A 15,558-nucleotide genomic window follows, 5' to 3' on the forward strand; every position below is an offset into this window, starting at 1 on the left:
CCTGGGGCTGGGCAGAGCAGGGCTGGGCAATGGCCATCCCTGTGCAGTGGGGCTGGGCCATGGCTGGGCCCCACCCTTGCATTGACAGGGGTCCCCAGGATGTGCCACCCCCTGGACTGGTTTCCTCCAGGCCACCCCGAGAACAAGATCCTCCCTGGAAAGGAACACTCTGGATGTGCCCCCCCAGGACAGAATCCCCTCCTTTCCCATCTGACTCTCAGCACAAATGGCCTCTTCCTGCTTGTCCTGGAAAAGGAAAGTGAAAGTGTTGAGGGAGCACAAGCAGACATCCCCCAAAGCCTCCCCACCCTTCCCTGCACCCCTCACACCCCATTTTTCCCCTCCCCTGTGTCCCCCCCAACTTGTTCCCTGATCAGGTGCTCCCCAGGATTGCTGAGCCAGGAACTGGGGCTGAGGGAACCTGGCACAAAAGTGAGGAAAATAATGGAAATAGACAAATAAAGAGAGGTAAAAGTCAAGAGCAGGGGAGGGACAGAGTTAGAGCTATCCAGAACCCCCATGTGATGCCTGCCCAGAAAAAACAATGCTGGGCCCCAGGTCACCCCAAAACCTGAGGCACCCAGGGAAGGGCTGTGACCCCAATGCCCCTCCAGCCACTGCCTGTCCCTGGCACCCCCATTCCCCTGGGATCCCAACCATGGGACCCCATTTCTTTCACTCGCCCCTTCCCTGGAGCCCCCCATCCCTGGACTGCAATTCCCCAGGATCTCCAACCCCAAGCAACGCCATCCTGGTGAATTCCAGTCCTTGGGACATCCCTTCCCTTTGGGACATTGATTGCCCCAGAACCCCCATTCTCACAGAGCCCTCCTTTCCCCTGACACCCTCATCCCTTGGCCACCACCCCTTGATCACTTGAGGCCAAGTTGTTCTTGGACCCTCATTCCTGAGTCTGAGTCCACCCAACACTTGGGGCCCCAATTTCCATGGGATCCCATCCTGGTAATTCCAGATCTGGGGACACCCCTTCCCTTGGGGACATTGATTCCCCCAGGACCCCCAATCTCACAGAGCCCCCATTCTCACAGGGCCCTCTTTAACCCTGGCACCCACATCCTTGGCCACCATCCCATGATCAGAAATCCCCCTTGAGGCCACGTTGTTCATAGACCCTCATTCCTGAGTCTAAGTCTACCTAACCCTTGGGACCCCCATTCCCCTGGGACCCCATCCCTGGGCATCCCAATCCAGTAGAAATCAGTGTCTGGTGGGGCCTCAGGGGTCCAGTGGGCATTGAAAGGTCCCAGGTGGGGTTGGGGCCCAGGGGATCCCATGATCACCCCATCCTCTTTTTCTTGCAGCTCTCAGGAAATCCCAGGACAGGTCAGTGGGGAGCTCAAGCCATGGCTCTCCTTGACCCCCTCCCCAGACACGCCTCAGACCCCCCCTTATCCCCACAAGGCCCCCCAGAACCCTTTTATTCCCTGGAGGTTGGGGTGGGGCTGGACAGGAGGGGGCAGGGGGTGAGTATGGGGGATGGGTGGGGACATGGACATGTCACCCATGGGTGTCACCCCAAGCCAGGTGTCTCTTACTGTTTCCCCCAAGGACCCCCAGGTGACCCACGCAGAGCTGCCAGGACTACATGGGTGACTGCAGGACACCAGTGACATCCATGGGAACGTGCTGTGACAATGGGGGACACTGGGAGTCCCCATCCCATGGCTCCCATGGTGGCCCATCCTGCCTGGGGTGATGATCACGGGTCGGGGGGCCTGCACAGGGCACCCAGTGCTCCCTTTTCCCCCTCACAGTGCTCCCAGTACACCCATGGCTCCTCAGGCTCTTCCCTATTCCAGGGGGCACCTGACCCCTTTCCTTCTAAATTAGTCCAAAGTGCAGCTTTTTGGTTAAACTGGCAGAGATGGTGTATGTTCAGCTTTGTTGAGCTTTAGGAATGGGATTCTGCAGTTCTGGGCTGCCAGTAAACACCAGGGGCTGCTGCCCCTTTCCCTACTGCTCCCCATGGAGGCACAAAGATCCCAAAGGGCTGAGAGAAGAACAATTTCCTGAAACAGCAACAAGGTTCAGAGTCCAAATTGTCACTCAAGGAACGATTTCCAGGGAAAGCCACCAATAGGGAACAAACCTTAGACACTGTACCCAGCACGTTTCCTCCTCCAGAGTAACCTGGCAAGGCTCTGGACCTTCCTTGCTCTGATGGCCAAAGTTGCCTGCAGGAGCCTCTGGATTCTCTTTTCTATCATCTCAAACCCCTCTTCTGCCCTGTTCCCCACACGAGGATGGCACAAAGGCCCTGTGGGGTTTCTGGAGCCTCCCCATTTTCCAGGGCAGTCAGGATCAGACCATGGCACAGGGTGGGGTAGTCCTGACTCCCTGCTGGGCAAATTTTTCTTTGAGCAGGCAGCACGGGCTGGATAGCTCAATCCTTCCCGGGGACAGAGTGTCTGAGTACCCAGGCCACTCGTAGCCATTGGCTACCTTAGCAAGCTTATTGGATATCAGCTCTTTAGTGATTATCAGCTCTCTTCTTATTCCCGCTCTTTGCTTGCTGAGGCGCCTTGCAGGCTAGTCAGGAAGCAGACGCTGTGAGAGAGGGGAAAAAAACGTCCTGGGGTTCCACAGCGATGGTTTTATTGAGGGGTCTGTGTAGGGTTCCAGCGACGGCTCTTCTAACCAGAATGAGCTAAAACAGCCCCTTTTTATAGGTTATAAGTGGATCCAAACTTGTCCTATAGTAGGGGTTAGGGGAAAGTGACTTATGGGGTTACAGAGATAAGCTGGGGTCCGAAAGGCGGAAGACAGGAGCTTCTTTTGCTATTTCATCATGACTTAGCAATTCCAACCGTTAAGCCTCAGCCCTCCATGGGGCCCTACCCAGCTTGGAGCCTGCTACAGTGGGGAGTCAGAGACAGGAAAAGTTTAATGTCTAGAGACATTTTGGAACAGCTGTGTATGGAAGGGGTGGGTCAGGCCTTGCTTTTGGTGAGACAGGGCCCCATCTGTCCTTCATTGTGTCAGCCATGGCACACTGGGGACAGTGTGACGCTCTGCAAAAACAGCTCCTGGGTGGCCAGGTGACCAGAAGTGCCATCTGGGAAGAGGAACCTTGCTGGCCAAACTGAATTAAAAGACAGAGCATGAAGTGGCCAAGTTCCTGACCCTGTCTTTTCTTGGGGTGTCTGTCCCCTCCACACTGGAACCCAGGAGTTGGCATCTCATTTAAATGAGAAATATCTTCCAAGGCATATGGGAATGTTCCTGGAATGAAAAGAAGACCCATGTCTAAAATTCTTTTTAATTTCCAAGATTATGGGATTTCAGGCAGAAGTGTAGTAAAAGGAATAAGAGGAGGTTATGAGGAAAATTATGAAACAGAACAAAAAACACAAACCCAGAACTTTCCCTCCTGCTCAGCACTGTAGGTTTTTGTGGCAGTTATAATCGCGGCCAGCAGGGGGTGCTGCAGGGAGCACTCCAGGCCAGCAAGGGGCGCCCCGGTCCAGCTCCATCCCCTCAGGGGCCATGGCGGCCTCGGACGGGAGGGAGGAGGGGAAATCGCTCCTTTTGCAAACTCATGGGCACCAATCGCTCCCGGCACCACCACCGGCAGTGGGCAGAAGCCGCCAAGGCAGCAGGTTGGATCCCAGTGCCCAATGGCAGTGTAGCAGTGTCCTGGGGCCAGGCACATGCCCTGCACCCACATCTGCTCTCCATGATCCAGAATGGAAGGAAGGCAGCACCTGATCTCAGGCTCATCTTGGATCCACAGCAGCCCCTCTGGTGTCCTTACACCACAATTCCTGCCAACCCTCAGGCTTTCACTCAGGTGAGGAGGGCAGGGATGGAGCAGCTTTGGGGAAACCTGGAATCGACACAGGGTCACTCCCCACAGCCCTACCTCAGCTGTGGGGCAGAGCCACAGCTCGATATTTCCACACTTTTCCCTCCCATCTGGCAGCCATAGCCAAAAGCCAAACACTCTTCCCTGTGGGATCTCAGCACAGCAGTCCTGATGTGCTGAGACACTGAGACAACCCTTGGGGGGCTCGGAGGTCCTGGAACATGGCCAGAGTGTCTGGTGGTTGGACTTTGACCCTGCACAGGAAACATCATCTGTAGGAGGATGGGAGAATCACAGGAGATAAATGGTGAAGAGATAGATTAGTTATGGGGTGAAACACAGGGTTTAGAATTTCGGTACAGAGGGGTGTTAGGGAGACAAAATGGAGGAACTGGGGCGTGTCCTGTCCTCCTTCTTCTTCTTCTTGTCTTCCATCTTCTGTGGTGGTGGTGGCACTTTGGGATTTGTTCTTGCTAAAAGTACACTTGTCAATAAGGGTGAAAGGTATTGGGGGGAAAGAGTAAATATCTTATACGTAGTTTTGGGTATAAAGATAACTGACCGCCCCAAGGGCACGCAGTGTGCTCATGGCTGACGTGCTGTGCGGATCTCTGTCGGGCCGAGAGAAGATATTGTAGATAAAAAATTAATAAACACTGAAGACCGAAAAAACCTGAAGACTCCTTTCGTCCTTTGGAGCGTGGGCTGCCCCCAAGGCTTTTCCAAGCCTTTCTAGGCCATCAAAACAGCCGAGAACGGGACACTTCCCAGGCCATTCTAAAGGGCTACATGTTTAAGGCAAGGAAGGAGGAGGGAACTGGTCAGGTTGTTGAGCAGATTGTTGTGGGATATACAAGGTTTTTGGGGCTCTCTTAGTCCCTTGCTGCAAAGGGACAAAATGATGAATTACTGCATTTCAGGACTGGTTCTCACACAGCTGCCCCTGCAGGAGGCGATTTCCAGCCAGCCCTGCTCTGAAAACCATCAAAGGCCCTTTCAGAGCCACTGCTTGGGCTCCCTTTGGGTTTTGTGCTTCTTGCAGGGCTGAGCAAACCACAGGCAGGCCTTTTTCCACCACAGAATTCTCACCTCTGCAGCAGCTCTAAAGCTGCCAGAATCAAAGCCAAGGGGGCAGGGGGGACAACTCAGGTGCTGGCTGCCCCCTGGGGCTGGGCAGAGCAGGGCTGGGCAATGGCCATCCCTGTGCAGTGGGGCTGGGCCATGGCTGGGCCCCACCCTTGGATGGCCACAACAAAAACAGCAGCCACTCCACAATACTTTTCACTATCTGAACAACATGGCAATATTTAATCAATAGTATACTCAATAATATAATATCAGTTCATATAATCAACAGCTAAAGTCAACTTCCATTAACTTGTTTCTCACAATACATACTAGTAAACAACTGCTATTCCTGTCCTCACATTTTTGCCTAAAGTACCCATAATTTCAAAGTTATAATTGTTCAGAGTGAAGCGGGTCATATTTTCCATTCCAAGGGAGGTTCCCACTTTGTTCAACTTCCTTGAAAGAGCTGAAGAAAGAAACACAATTTATGCCAGTTTAAACAAAAAGCTGTATTTTTGTCCCAGGTGCAGGGAACCAGGTCCTGTGCCCCCTTGGAACTAGGATGGGCACCAGTGAGCCACCTTAGTGGGAGCACTGGGAGGGGGATTGCAGAGCCACTAAGCACATGGGGGTTAAGAGGAAGAAATCTGATTTTGACTTATGTCTCAACATATGCTATGCATGAGGTGAAAAATGACTCTGTGGGTTGTCCATGTGCTGGGAACCCTGTCCCTGGCGAGGCTTCACGTAACAGAGAATCAGGGGAGAGAAAGCATCAGTGATGGGGCTGTGAGTGACACCCACTGGCTGGTGGGACAGATTCCTTGGAAAAACGTCTGGGAAAAATGGCTGGGAAATTGGGCAGTGGGAGGAGCCTTTGTAAATGAAGGCAGCAAACTGTGACACAATAGGAGCATTTCCTTTGGGTTTCTTGGAGGGATCAGGGGCTCGCTCGGAGGGTCAGTTTGGCCCTCCTTCCCTGTGGGACTGACATTCTCTGAACTTGGGAGAAACAGTGAGAGAAGCAAAGAAGGATCCAAACAGTTCTTATCTCATTTACTGCTCCTGTGTTGTTCATGAGTGGAATTCATTGTGGAAGATTGTTTACCTGAAGGGAATTGGTAATTGGATTCTGGTGTGAGAGTTTTGATTCACTGACCAGTTGAATCCAGGTGTGTGTGTGTGTGGGGACAGTAAACTGACTGCCATGAGACTGTGTGCAGTGGAGTGCCATTGAGTGCTTGGCAGATTCAGTTTAGATATAATGTAATATAATATAGACTAATATGGTATAATAAAGTAATTAATAAGCCTTCTGATAAGATGGTGTCAGATGCATCATTCCCCCTGGTTGTTGGGAAAAATATCACCGATACTCCCCCCACACCGCCTTTTCCTCCCGGTGGTCCTTCTTCCCTGTCCGCTCCCGTTCTTCCCTGCTTCGCTGCTTCCCCGAAGCAGCTCATTCCTGCTTGTCCTGGACATTCCTTCATTGCTTCCCTGATGGAGCTGATGCTGCCTGCACCCACCTGCCACCTCTGCCGCGTTTCCCATGCTGCCCACAGCACCGAGCCTGCTGCACCTGTCCCCCGCAGCCCCAGCCCCTGCAGCCAGCCCAGAGCCCCCAGTGCCACAGCCCCAGCCCGCAGCCAGCCCAGAGCCACCAGTGCCGCAGCACCAGCCCGCAGCCAGCCCGCAGCAGCCAGCCTGCAGCCATCGCTCGCCCATGCCAGAGACACGCAGGTGCCGTCCTTGGAAATCACGCCCAGCCACTCACAAAAGCCATGTGGGCTCACCCTGGCTTGCAGCACACACACTCCATCTGCCGAGCTGATGCCCACAGAGCACCCAGGCTCCTTGTGGTAAAGCTGTCCCTGTCTTCTGTTTCTCTCTCTATCCTTTTCCCTTTCTATTCCCTTCCCTCCTCCTTAGTACGAACGCTTACCCCCTTTACCAATAAACAGTTCTCAGATATAATATTGCCACTTTTGTGTTTCATTTTCATATGAGAAACCTTTCAGCAAGAATCCTTCCTGACTCCCCCTTTTACAGCAGGATGGGACAGGGGTGGTGAGAGGAGGGATGGGGAAGCCCTGGGTGTACTGCAAGCACTGTGGGGAGAGAATGGAGCAGTCACTTGAGGGTACTTGGGCACTTGGATGGGGCTGGGGAGCCCCTGCAGGTACCAGCAAAGGGATGGGGGAGCCCTTGGGGGTACTGGGAAAGGAAATGGGGAGCACAGGATGCCCTGTGTAGCCTCTGACTGACTCATGGCCACATCCCTTGGAAGGATGGGCAACCACAGGAGGTGTGGAGGGAGCACCCCCAGTGTCACCCAGTGCCTCCCGCTTCCCAGAGCATCACAGCTTTTGGTGTAGATTGTCATAGATGTCGCTGGGTTCCCATGGTTGCCTTTGCAGCTCCATGTACGTCGCCTGAGGATCCTCCACTGGGAGTGCCATGGGGTCTGGGGGGGCCCTGTGGGAATAAGGGGGTGTGTGGAAGGGGATGGGAGGTGCTGGGGGTTTGGGTAAAAGGTGTCTTCGGGCTGGAGGCTGCACTCACCTTTCCTGGTGCTTCCTGGCATCTGCAAAGAAAACTGGAGGGGTGAGTTTGGAGACCCAGGGGCCCCCATTCACCCTTGGGAATGCTGAACCACCACCAGATACACAATTCTCCCCAGGCCCCCCCAGTATCCCTGATGCACCCCCAGTATCCCTGACCCACCCTACTTGCACCAACACCCTGAGCCCCCAGAGCCCCTAGCCTGGCAGTGGGGGAGACCCCTGATAGAACCCCCAACATCCCTGCAGGACCCTCCAACAGCTCCCCAGGGCTCTGAGCTATGGTCACTGGGGGCTGAGCTCCTCCCTGGTCAAGGGCTGTGGGTGCAGCCCTATGGCCTCCCTCTCTCGGGGCCTTCCCAGTGATCCCCAGGAGCCCTGTGCCCCCACTGTCACCTACCCAGGCGGTGCCACTGGTACCAGGCCACAATGATACCCACAAGCAGGAGCAGGAACAAAATGGCCCCACTGACCCCTGCAGCCACTGCAAGAAACAGAGGGGGACACATCAGGGTCACCCATGACCCCAGGGGTCCTGCACTCCCTCGTGACACTGTGTGACCCCACCTGTGTCCCTGTGTGTCCCTGTGTCTCGCGATGTCAGCTCCAGGACACCGGGTGTGATGGTGGCAATGTCCATGGGCACTGCGGGGACACAGACAGGGCTGAGGCCACAGCGAGGGGCTGGCAGCCGGTGTGAGGGGATAGGGATGGGGGGGATGGATGTGGTGGGGGATGTCAGGAATGGGGTCACACCAGGGAGGGGTGAGGGGACACTGGGCAAAGGCGGGGTGACCCAACAATGTTTCTGGGGGACATGGAGGTCCCCAACCATGGCACTTGAGGAGGCTGTGGGGGCTCCCCGTGCCCATCCCCGCGCTCACTGTGTACAATGACAGGGAGCTGGATGCTGCTCTTCCGCAGAGCCCCCCCCCCCCCCTCAGAGCACACCTGGCAGCTGCAATTCCCCAAGTGGGAGACCCCCACGGTGGGAACCAGCAGCTGCAAGGACCCCTGCGGGGCCCCCCACCTCCTGCCCAACCCAGTAGAACACGTGCAGGAGGGGGGCTTGGGGCCACAGGGGGCTGGGGGTGCTGAGGCAGCTGAGAGTCAGGGGGCACCCCACCGTGGGTTTGGGGGATCCTCCAGCACTTGCACAGGGAAGAGCTCAGGGAAGAACAGGGGAGGTGAGGACTGTCACTCTGAGTCTGCTGGGAGGTGTCTTTGGGGGTGTCAGGAGTTTGGATTTCCAGCCGTGGGGGTGCTCACCATGCACTGTCACTGTCACCGGCGCTGAGAGCATCCACGGCGCCACCTTGGAGTCCACCTGGCCCCCACAGCGGTAGCGGCCACTGTGGTTGAGCTGCAGAGGCGACAGGGACAGCTTGGTCCCAGTGAGGGACCTCCCCACCTCCTTGTCCTCATGGTAGAATCGCACCTCAGTGACCGACATGTCCCGCCAGCACCGGCAGCGCAGTGTCATCATGTCCCCCTCTAGCAGCTCCCACGCTGGCACCTGCCGCACCAAGCGAGCTTTGGGAGAGAGGGGTCCTGTCACACCGGAATATCCTCTTTTGATGGGGATCCCTCCATTGGGTCTCACCCAGCGCACCAGGTATCCCCAATTCCAGCATGGTTTCCCCCGCACTGGATGCTCTGGGATGTCCCCAGAGCAGGGGACGGGCTTTGGTAACACAGGAGGTGACCCATGGAGTGGGGCCCACCCAGAGCCCTCAGGGTCCCCACAGTGCCAGGCTGGAGACACCCAAACCCCCCTCACCATTTAAGACTCTCATGGGGGTCTGAGCCCGGTGCCAGGTCTGTCACACCTGTAGATGCCACTCGCAGTGACAGTGAAGTTGGCAGGTCCTTCCTGCCACCAATGCTGCCCATCCTGGTACCAGGTGGTGGAACTGGCGGTCCCCGAGCCCTGGCAGGTCAGTGTCACCCGGTCCCACAGCACTGCCAGCCTCCAGGGAGGATCCACCAGGAGCTGGGTGGTCTGGGCACCTGTGGGTGACAGGGGACACCAGGCTGCCAGGGCCAGCGTGGGGCTGGGGAGAGCGAGGTGGGACAATGGCATCCCCTGAGGACTCACCAGCGAGGCCGAGGGTCTGGGCTGGAAGGGAGAAGGGACAGGGCTCAGTGGGGGTGTGACTGAATGGACAGCACCACCCGGGGTATGAGGTGAGGCGTCTGTCCTCAAACTGTCCCCATGGGAACACTGGTGTGGCATGGACATCCTGAGCACAGAGACATCTTGGTCATCATGGGTTGACGCAGGAAATGGCAACACTGTGGACACCCCATGTTTGCACAGGTCACCTCCACCAGCCCTACAGCGCCTGTCCCCACGGCCACAAGCCATGGCCCTGTGCCCATGATCCCAGTGAGATGGCACCTGTCCCTATGGCCCATCCACATGGTGTGTGACCCTTGTCCCTGTCTCTGCATCCCTGATTCCCTGTCCCCCTCCCCACAGCTGCCCCAGCCCCAGAGTTCCTTTTGCCACATCCTTGTCTCCACATCTCCATCCCCCTGTTTCTGTCCCCACATCCCAGTTCCCCTGTTCCTGTCCTCATGGCCTCCCCACAACTCTGGTCACACTGGCTCCCACCCTGCTGGCATTGGGGACCCCAGGGGACACTGCAACCCCCCTATGGCCCCTCCCCACTGGTCTCTGCCTAACTGGGCTCAATCCTCAGGGTGTCAGTCCCATGCATGGGGCACTCACCCCACAGGAGCAGTGCCAAAATCCCGGCCATCCCGGTGTCTCCAGCCATGTGGACAGACTGTCACTCACTGCTGGGGGTGACTGTCCCCTGGGTGGTGTCTCTATGGCCAAAGGGGAGGGAAGCAAGGTCAGGTCTCTTCCTCATGCGTAGGTGGCACCTGATGGGGGCAGGGTGGCCACAAGCTGGGGACAGGCTGTGGGAGGGTGGGGACAGGATGGGGACAAGGCTGAGTGGCAGAAGTTGGGACATGGGGTTCCCAGGAGTGAGTGGCACAGGGTGTTTGGAGGGCCAGGGATGTGTTCTAGGGGAATAGGGAGCCCAAGGGATTGGGTCCCTGGGAATGGGGGTTCTGAGGAGTGGGAATCACCAGGGATGGAGGTGCCATGGGAATGGGGGTGCCCAGGGCTGGGGGAACTAAGGGATGGAACTCCCAGAACAATGAGGGCTCCAGGGATTTGGGGTCAGGGGATGGTTGTCCTAGGGATGAGGGTACCAGGGGAATGAGGGATCCAGTGGGCATGAGGGTGCCTGGGAGAATCAAGGTTCTGGGGAAAGAGGAATTTCTGCGGATGGAATGAATGGGAGAGGGTTCCTTGGGAATGGGGTGCTGGGCCATGGAGATCCTGGGGAATGTGAGTACTGGGATGGAGTCCCAGGGACAGGGGCACTGAAGCAATGGGGGTCCCATGGTTGGGTTCCCAGGGGAATGAGGGTGCCTGGGATGGGCAGTGGCTCGGTGGGTCCTTGGGGTGGAGCCCCTTCCCTGAGTGCCTCAGATTTTGGGGTGACCCACAGCCCAGCACAGCCCCCAAAGTGTGCCGATGGCCTGGGGGTGACGCCAGGGAGATTCTGAAGGGCTCTGAGTCTGTGTGCCCCCAGCTCCCAGGAGCTTTTTCCACTCTTCATTTCCATTTCCTCCCTTTGATCCCTCAATTTCACAATGCCCCAGTTTGTTCCTTGATTGTTCTGGGAAACAACTGAGTAGGGAATGGGCTAGGGGAAGCCCAGAGTGGGGCAAGTAACAGTGAGGGGTCTGTAGAGAGGCTGGGGGATGGGGGTATCTGGCTGTGCCCCCCCAACACTTTCACTTTCTCTCTCCTCAGAAGAAGGAAGAGGCCGTTTGTGCTGAGTGTCACATGGTGGGGGGGAGAGGGTTCTGTCCTGTGGGGATCCTGTCCCAGGGGTGACACATGCTGGACAAGGGGCTCCTGTCCTGGGGGATGGCAGCTCCGGGGGGCTCCAGACTTCTCCATTCTTGCTCAGCCTCTGCAGGATGTGAGCCACCAAGAGCAGCTGGGGAATGGAGCCCCAGCCAGGAAGGAGCTCCCAAACTCCTGCTCCTTGAAGCCAGTGGCCATCCAAGGGTGGGGCCCAGCCATGGCCCAGCCCCACTGCACAGGGATGGCCATCCCCAGGTGGCAGCCAGGACCAGAGAGACCCCCCTGCCCCCTTGGCTTTGATTCTGGCAGCTTTAGAGCTGCTGCAGAGGTGAGAATTCTGTGGGTGGAAAAAGGCCTGGCCTGTGGTTTTCTCAGCTCTGCAAGAAGCACAAAACCCAAAGGGAGCTCAAGCAGTGGCTCTGAGAGGGCCTTTGATGGCTTTCAGAGCAGGGCTGGCTGGAAACCACCCCTGCAAGGGCAGCTGTGAGGGAACTAATCTGGAAATGCAGCAATTGATCATTTAATCCCTGTCTCCAAAGGACTAAGAGAGCCCCATAACTACTGCAAATGCCAAAACAATCTGCTCAACAACCTGACTGGGTCCTCTTTCTTGAACAAAACCTGCAGCCCTTTGGAACATCATGGAAAGAAAGTTTGAGTTCTGGCTCAGCTGCCAGACAAGAGGGAAATGTGGGAAATATTTAGCAGTGGCTCTGCCCTATGGCCATGATGGGGCTGTGGGGAGTGACCCTGTCTGGATTCCAGGTGTTCCCAAAGCTCCTCCTTCCCTGCCCTCCTCACCTGCACAGGGCACAGGGAATAGACAGGGCTCTGCCCCACACCAGCTGCACACCTTCCAGGGTACCCCTCCACTTCCCGGAGCTGTGGGGGCCTTACCCTGGCAACGCTCGGTCCTGACACATCGCGACAGTGGCTTCGGACACCCCGTGACTGTCCCGGCACTCGCAGCGCAATGGCAGCTGGGCCCCTTCCAGGTGCTCCAGGACCAACATTGCGGTCCCTCCTTTCCGCAGACACCACCGCAGGGTCTCTGCTCCCCCCTGTCCCGGGGTCTCCCCTCCGCCGTTTCGCTCCCTCCACGCTCGGGGCTCCCCAGTGGGGTCCCGGTCCCTCCATTCCGGCCCCTCCCACCCGCTGCCCCCCGGCCCCTCCGGCCGCGCCCCCGACAGCCCCGGGGCCGGCACCGGCAGAGGCTGCCGAGCTCCTGCAGGATGAGACGTTCCTGGGGCAGCGCCGGCTGAGCGGGGCCCGGCTCCCTCACGCCGTCCTTGCCCGCAGCACTCGGGCTCCAGCAGCCCCAGGCTGCTCCTTCAGGATTTGCTGACGGCTCCCGGAGTGCTGCCCTTTGTCGGGAAGGAGTCTGGAAACATCCGAATCATCCCCGGGACCTCCTGTGAGGCTGTGCCTGAGCACTGAGAGGTTTGGGAGCCGATGGGTGTCACTGTTCTGTCTCAAAATCTGGGGGAAGCAGGAATGGCAAGTGGTGCCCACCATGGCCCAGCCCCTCTGGGCCTCATCTGACCACACTGCAAAATTTTCGGCACTCCTGCTCCACCTGCATGGGCAGGTGCTGTTCCCGTGGGAAACCTTCTCCTCCAGCTGCTCCCACCTCAGCCACTGCTCCAGCTCAGCCCTCCTGGAAGGCCAGCAGGAAGCACCAGCCACATGGCACAGGCACTGAATCATCCCCAGCACCAGCAAAAATCTTCTGGGCAGTAAAGAAAGGTTCTTGTGGGCAGAGCTGGCAGCATCTGACCCCCAAATGGTATCAAATACTACCTTGTGTAGCCCAAAATCCCTGGAAGAGGCAGCAAAGCCATCGGTTTGTGCACCGGGATGATTTAGGAGCACAGCTGAACTTCAGTAACACCAGCTATAATTACAACACCTCCTTAAGAGTCTGAGCTCCCAGAGCAGAACAGGGGCATTGGCCCAACCAGCTCCAGTTTTGCCCCATTTTGGCCTCCCAAGGCACTGCTCCCAGCCCGGGCTGTCCCTGTGCTCCAGCTGCAGCTGCAGAGAGCCCTCAGGGCTGTGGCTTTGCTTTCCTCCTCTTCCTCCTCCCCCTGTGGCTTCTGTGTCAGGACCAGAAGTGGCCCAGGAAGAGCAGGAACTCCAAAAGTGCTCTGGAGCCCCCTGAGGAGCCCAGGCAGAGTAAGCACCGAGTACCAGCTTTCCTCAACATCCCAGGGCAATTCAACATTTCCAGAGTGGCTGTGACAGGGCTGAAAGAGGAAAAGGGAGAGAAAGTCTGAGGACTTGCAGGAATTGTGGTTTAAAACCACCAGAGCTGCTGCTGTGGACCCGAAACTTGCCTGGGGTCAGGCCCTGCCTTCCTTCCATTTGGGATCATGGAGAGCAGTGGCTAGTACTCTGCAGGGCATATGCCTGGCCCTGGGACACTGCTACGCTGCCAGTGGGCACTGGGATCCAACCTGCTGCCTTGGCAGCTTCTGCCCACTGCCGGTGGCGGTGCCAGGACCGATTGGTGCCGGTGAGTTTGCAAAAGGAGCGATTTCCCCTCCTCCCTCCCGTCCGAGGCCGCCATGGCCCCTGAGGGGATGGAGCTGGACCGGGGCGCCCCTTGCTGGCCTGGAGTGCTCCCTGCAGCACCCCCTGCTGGCCGCGGTTATAACTGCCACAAAAACCTACAGTGCTGAGCAGGAGGGAAAGTTCTGGGTTTGTGTTGTTTGTTCTGTTCTGGTTTATAAATTTCCCAGTAAAGAGCTGTTATTTCTTTTCCTGCACTTTTGCTTGAATGCCAAATCATTTTTCAAATTTAAAAATTTTAGACATGGGTCTCCTTTCCATTCCGAGAATGCTCCCACTTTCCTTGGCAAATATTTCTCATTTAAATGAGTTGCCAAATCCTGGGTTCCAGAGTGGATGGGACAGACACCCCAAAAACAGACATGGTCAGGGACTTGGCTGCCTCATACTCTGGCTTTTAAGCAGTTAGGCCACCAAGTGCCCTCTCCCCAGCTGGCACTTCTGGTCACCTGGCCACTCAGGAGCTGGCTTTGGCAGAGCGTCACACTGTCCCCCAGTGTGCCATGGGTGACACAATGATGGACAGATGGAGCCCTATCTCACCAAAAGCAAGGCCTGACCCATCCCTGCAACACACAACTGTCCCAAAATGCCTCCAGAAATGAAACTTTTCCTCTCTCTGACACCTCACCCTGCGCCATGGCCTGATCCCGACTGCTGTGGAAAAGGGGGAGGCTCTGGAACCCCCAAACGGCCTTTGTGAGAGCATCGTGTGGGGAAAACGTCAGAGGAGGGGTAAGGGACAGGGGACAAGAGAATCAAGAGCCTCCTGATGGCAGCTCTGGCCATCAGAGCAAAGAAAGTCCAGGGCCCTGCCAGCTCCGCTGGTGGAGGAAACGTGCTTGGGGAAGTGTTCAGGGTTTGTTCCTTTTCAGTTGACTTTGCCTGGAAATCGTTCTGCGTGTGACCATTTGGACGTTGAACCTTGTTCCGGTTTGTGTTGGTTTTATTTTCTCTCATTACTGTTGCAGGAAATTCTTCTTCTCTTAGCCTTTTGGCACCTTTGTGCCCCCACTGGGAGGGAGAGGGAAAGTTTTTAGTGGCAGCACACTCATGAGTGGGTGCCCATGGGTGGGGACCCCCAGTGCCCCCCAGTTTCCCCCAGTGTCACAGCACATTCCTCTAGATGTCACCGGGTTCCTGTGGTTGCCCCTGGGGTCCCCGCAGCTCCACGTAGGTCACCTGGGAATCCTGGAGGGTAGTGGCACAGGGGGACCATGCGAGAGACACATGCTGTGTGATCTGGGTGGGGTGACACTCGTGGGTGACGTGTCCCTCTGTGTGTGTCCCCCCCGTACTCACCCCCTGCCCTCTTGGTGACCACGACGTGGGTGTACAGCACCTCCCCCTCCTCTGGGGGGGCCGGGGGATCCGGGGGGGCCCTGAGGAAATAAAGTGGATGTGGGAGAGAGGATGGGAGGGCTTGGGGGTTGCGGTAAAAGGGGAGAGTGTGGTTTGAGCCCCCCACTCACCTTTCCTGCTGCTTCCTGGCAGCTGCAAAGGAAAGAGGGATGGGGTGACTGCAGGATCCCAGAGCCCTGAACCCGCTCAGGATTCCTGAACCCCCACAGGACCCTCAATTTCTCTCAGGACCCCTAAGTATCCCTGAAGGCCCCCAGAATCCATGAACT

At 57.0% G+C, this 15,558-nt stretch overlaps 1 long non-coding RNA gene across 1 annotated transcript; it reads right to left on the minus strand.

Annotated features, from left to right (window-relative positions):
* Positions 1 to 6,558: 6,558 nt before the first annotated feature.
* On the minus strand, positions 6,559 to 8,078 carry LOC141729486 (uncharacterized). Its single transcript, XR_012580987.1, has 3 exons — positions 7,862 to 8,078; positions 7,463 to 7,484; positions 6,559 to 7,375 (listed from the first exon to the last, which is right to left on the minus strand). It is a non-coding gene; the product is annotated as an uncharacterized LOC141729486 (long non-coding RNA).
* Between the last annotated feature and the right edge of the window lie 7,480 nt (positions 8,079 to 15,558).

This window comes from Zonotrichia albicollis, chromosome 7 (genome assembly GCF_047830755.1).
Source record: "Zonotrichia albicollis isolate bZonAlb1 chromosome 7, bZonAlb1.hap1, whole genome shotgun sequence".
NCBI lineage: Eukaryota > Metazoa > Chordata > Aves > Passeriformes > Passerellidae > Zonotrichia > Zonotrichia albicollis.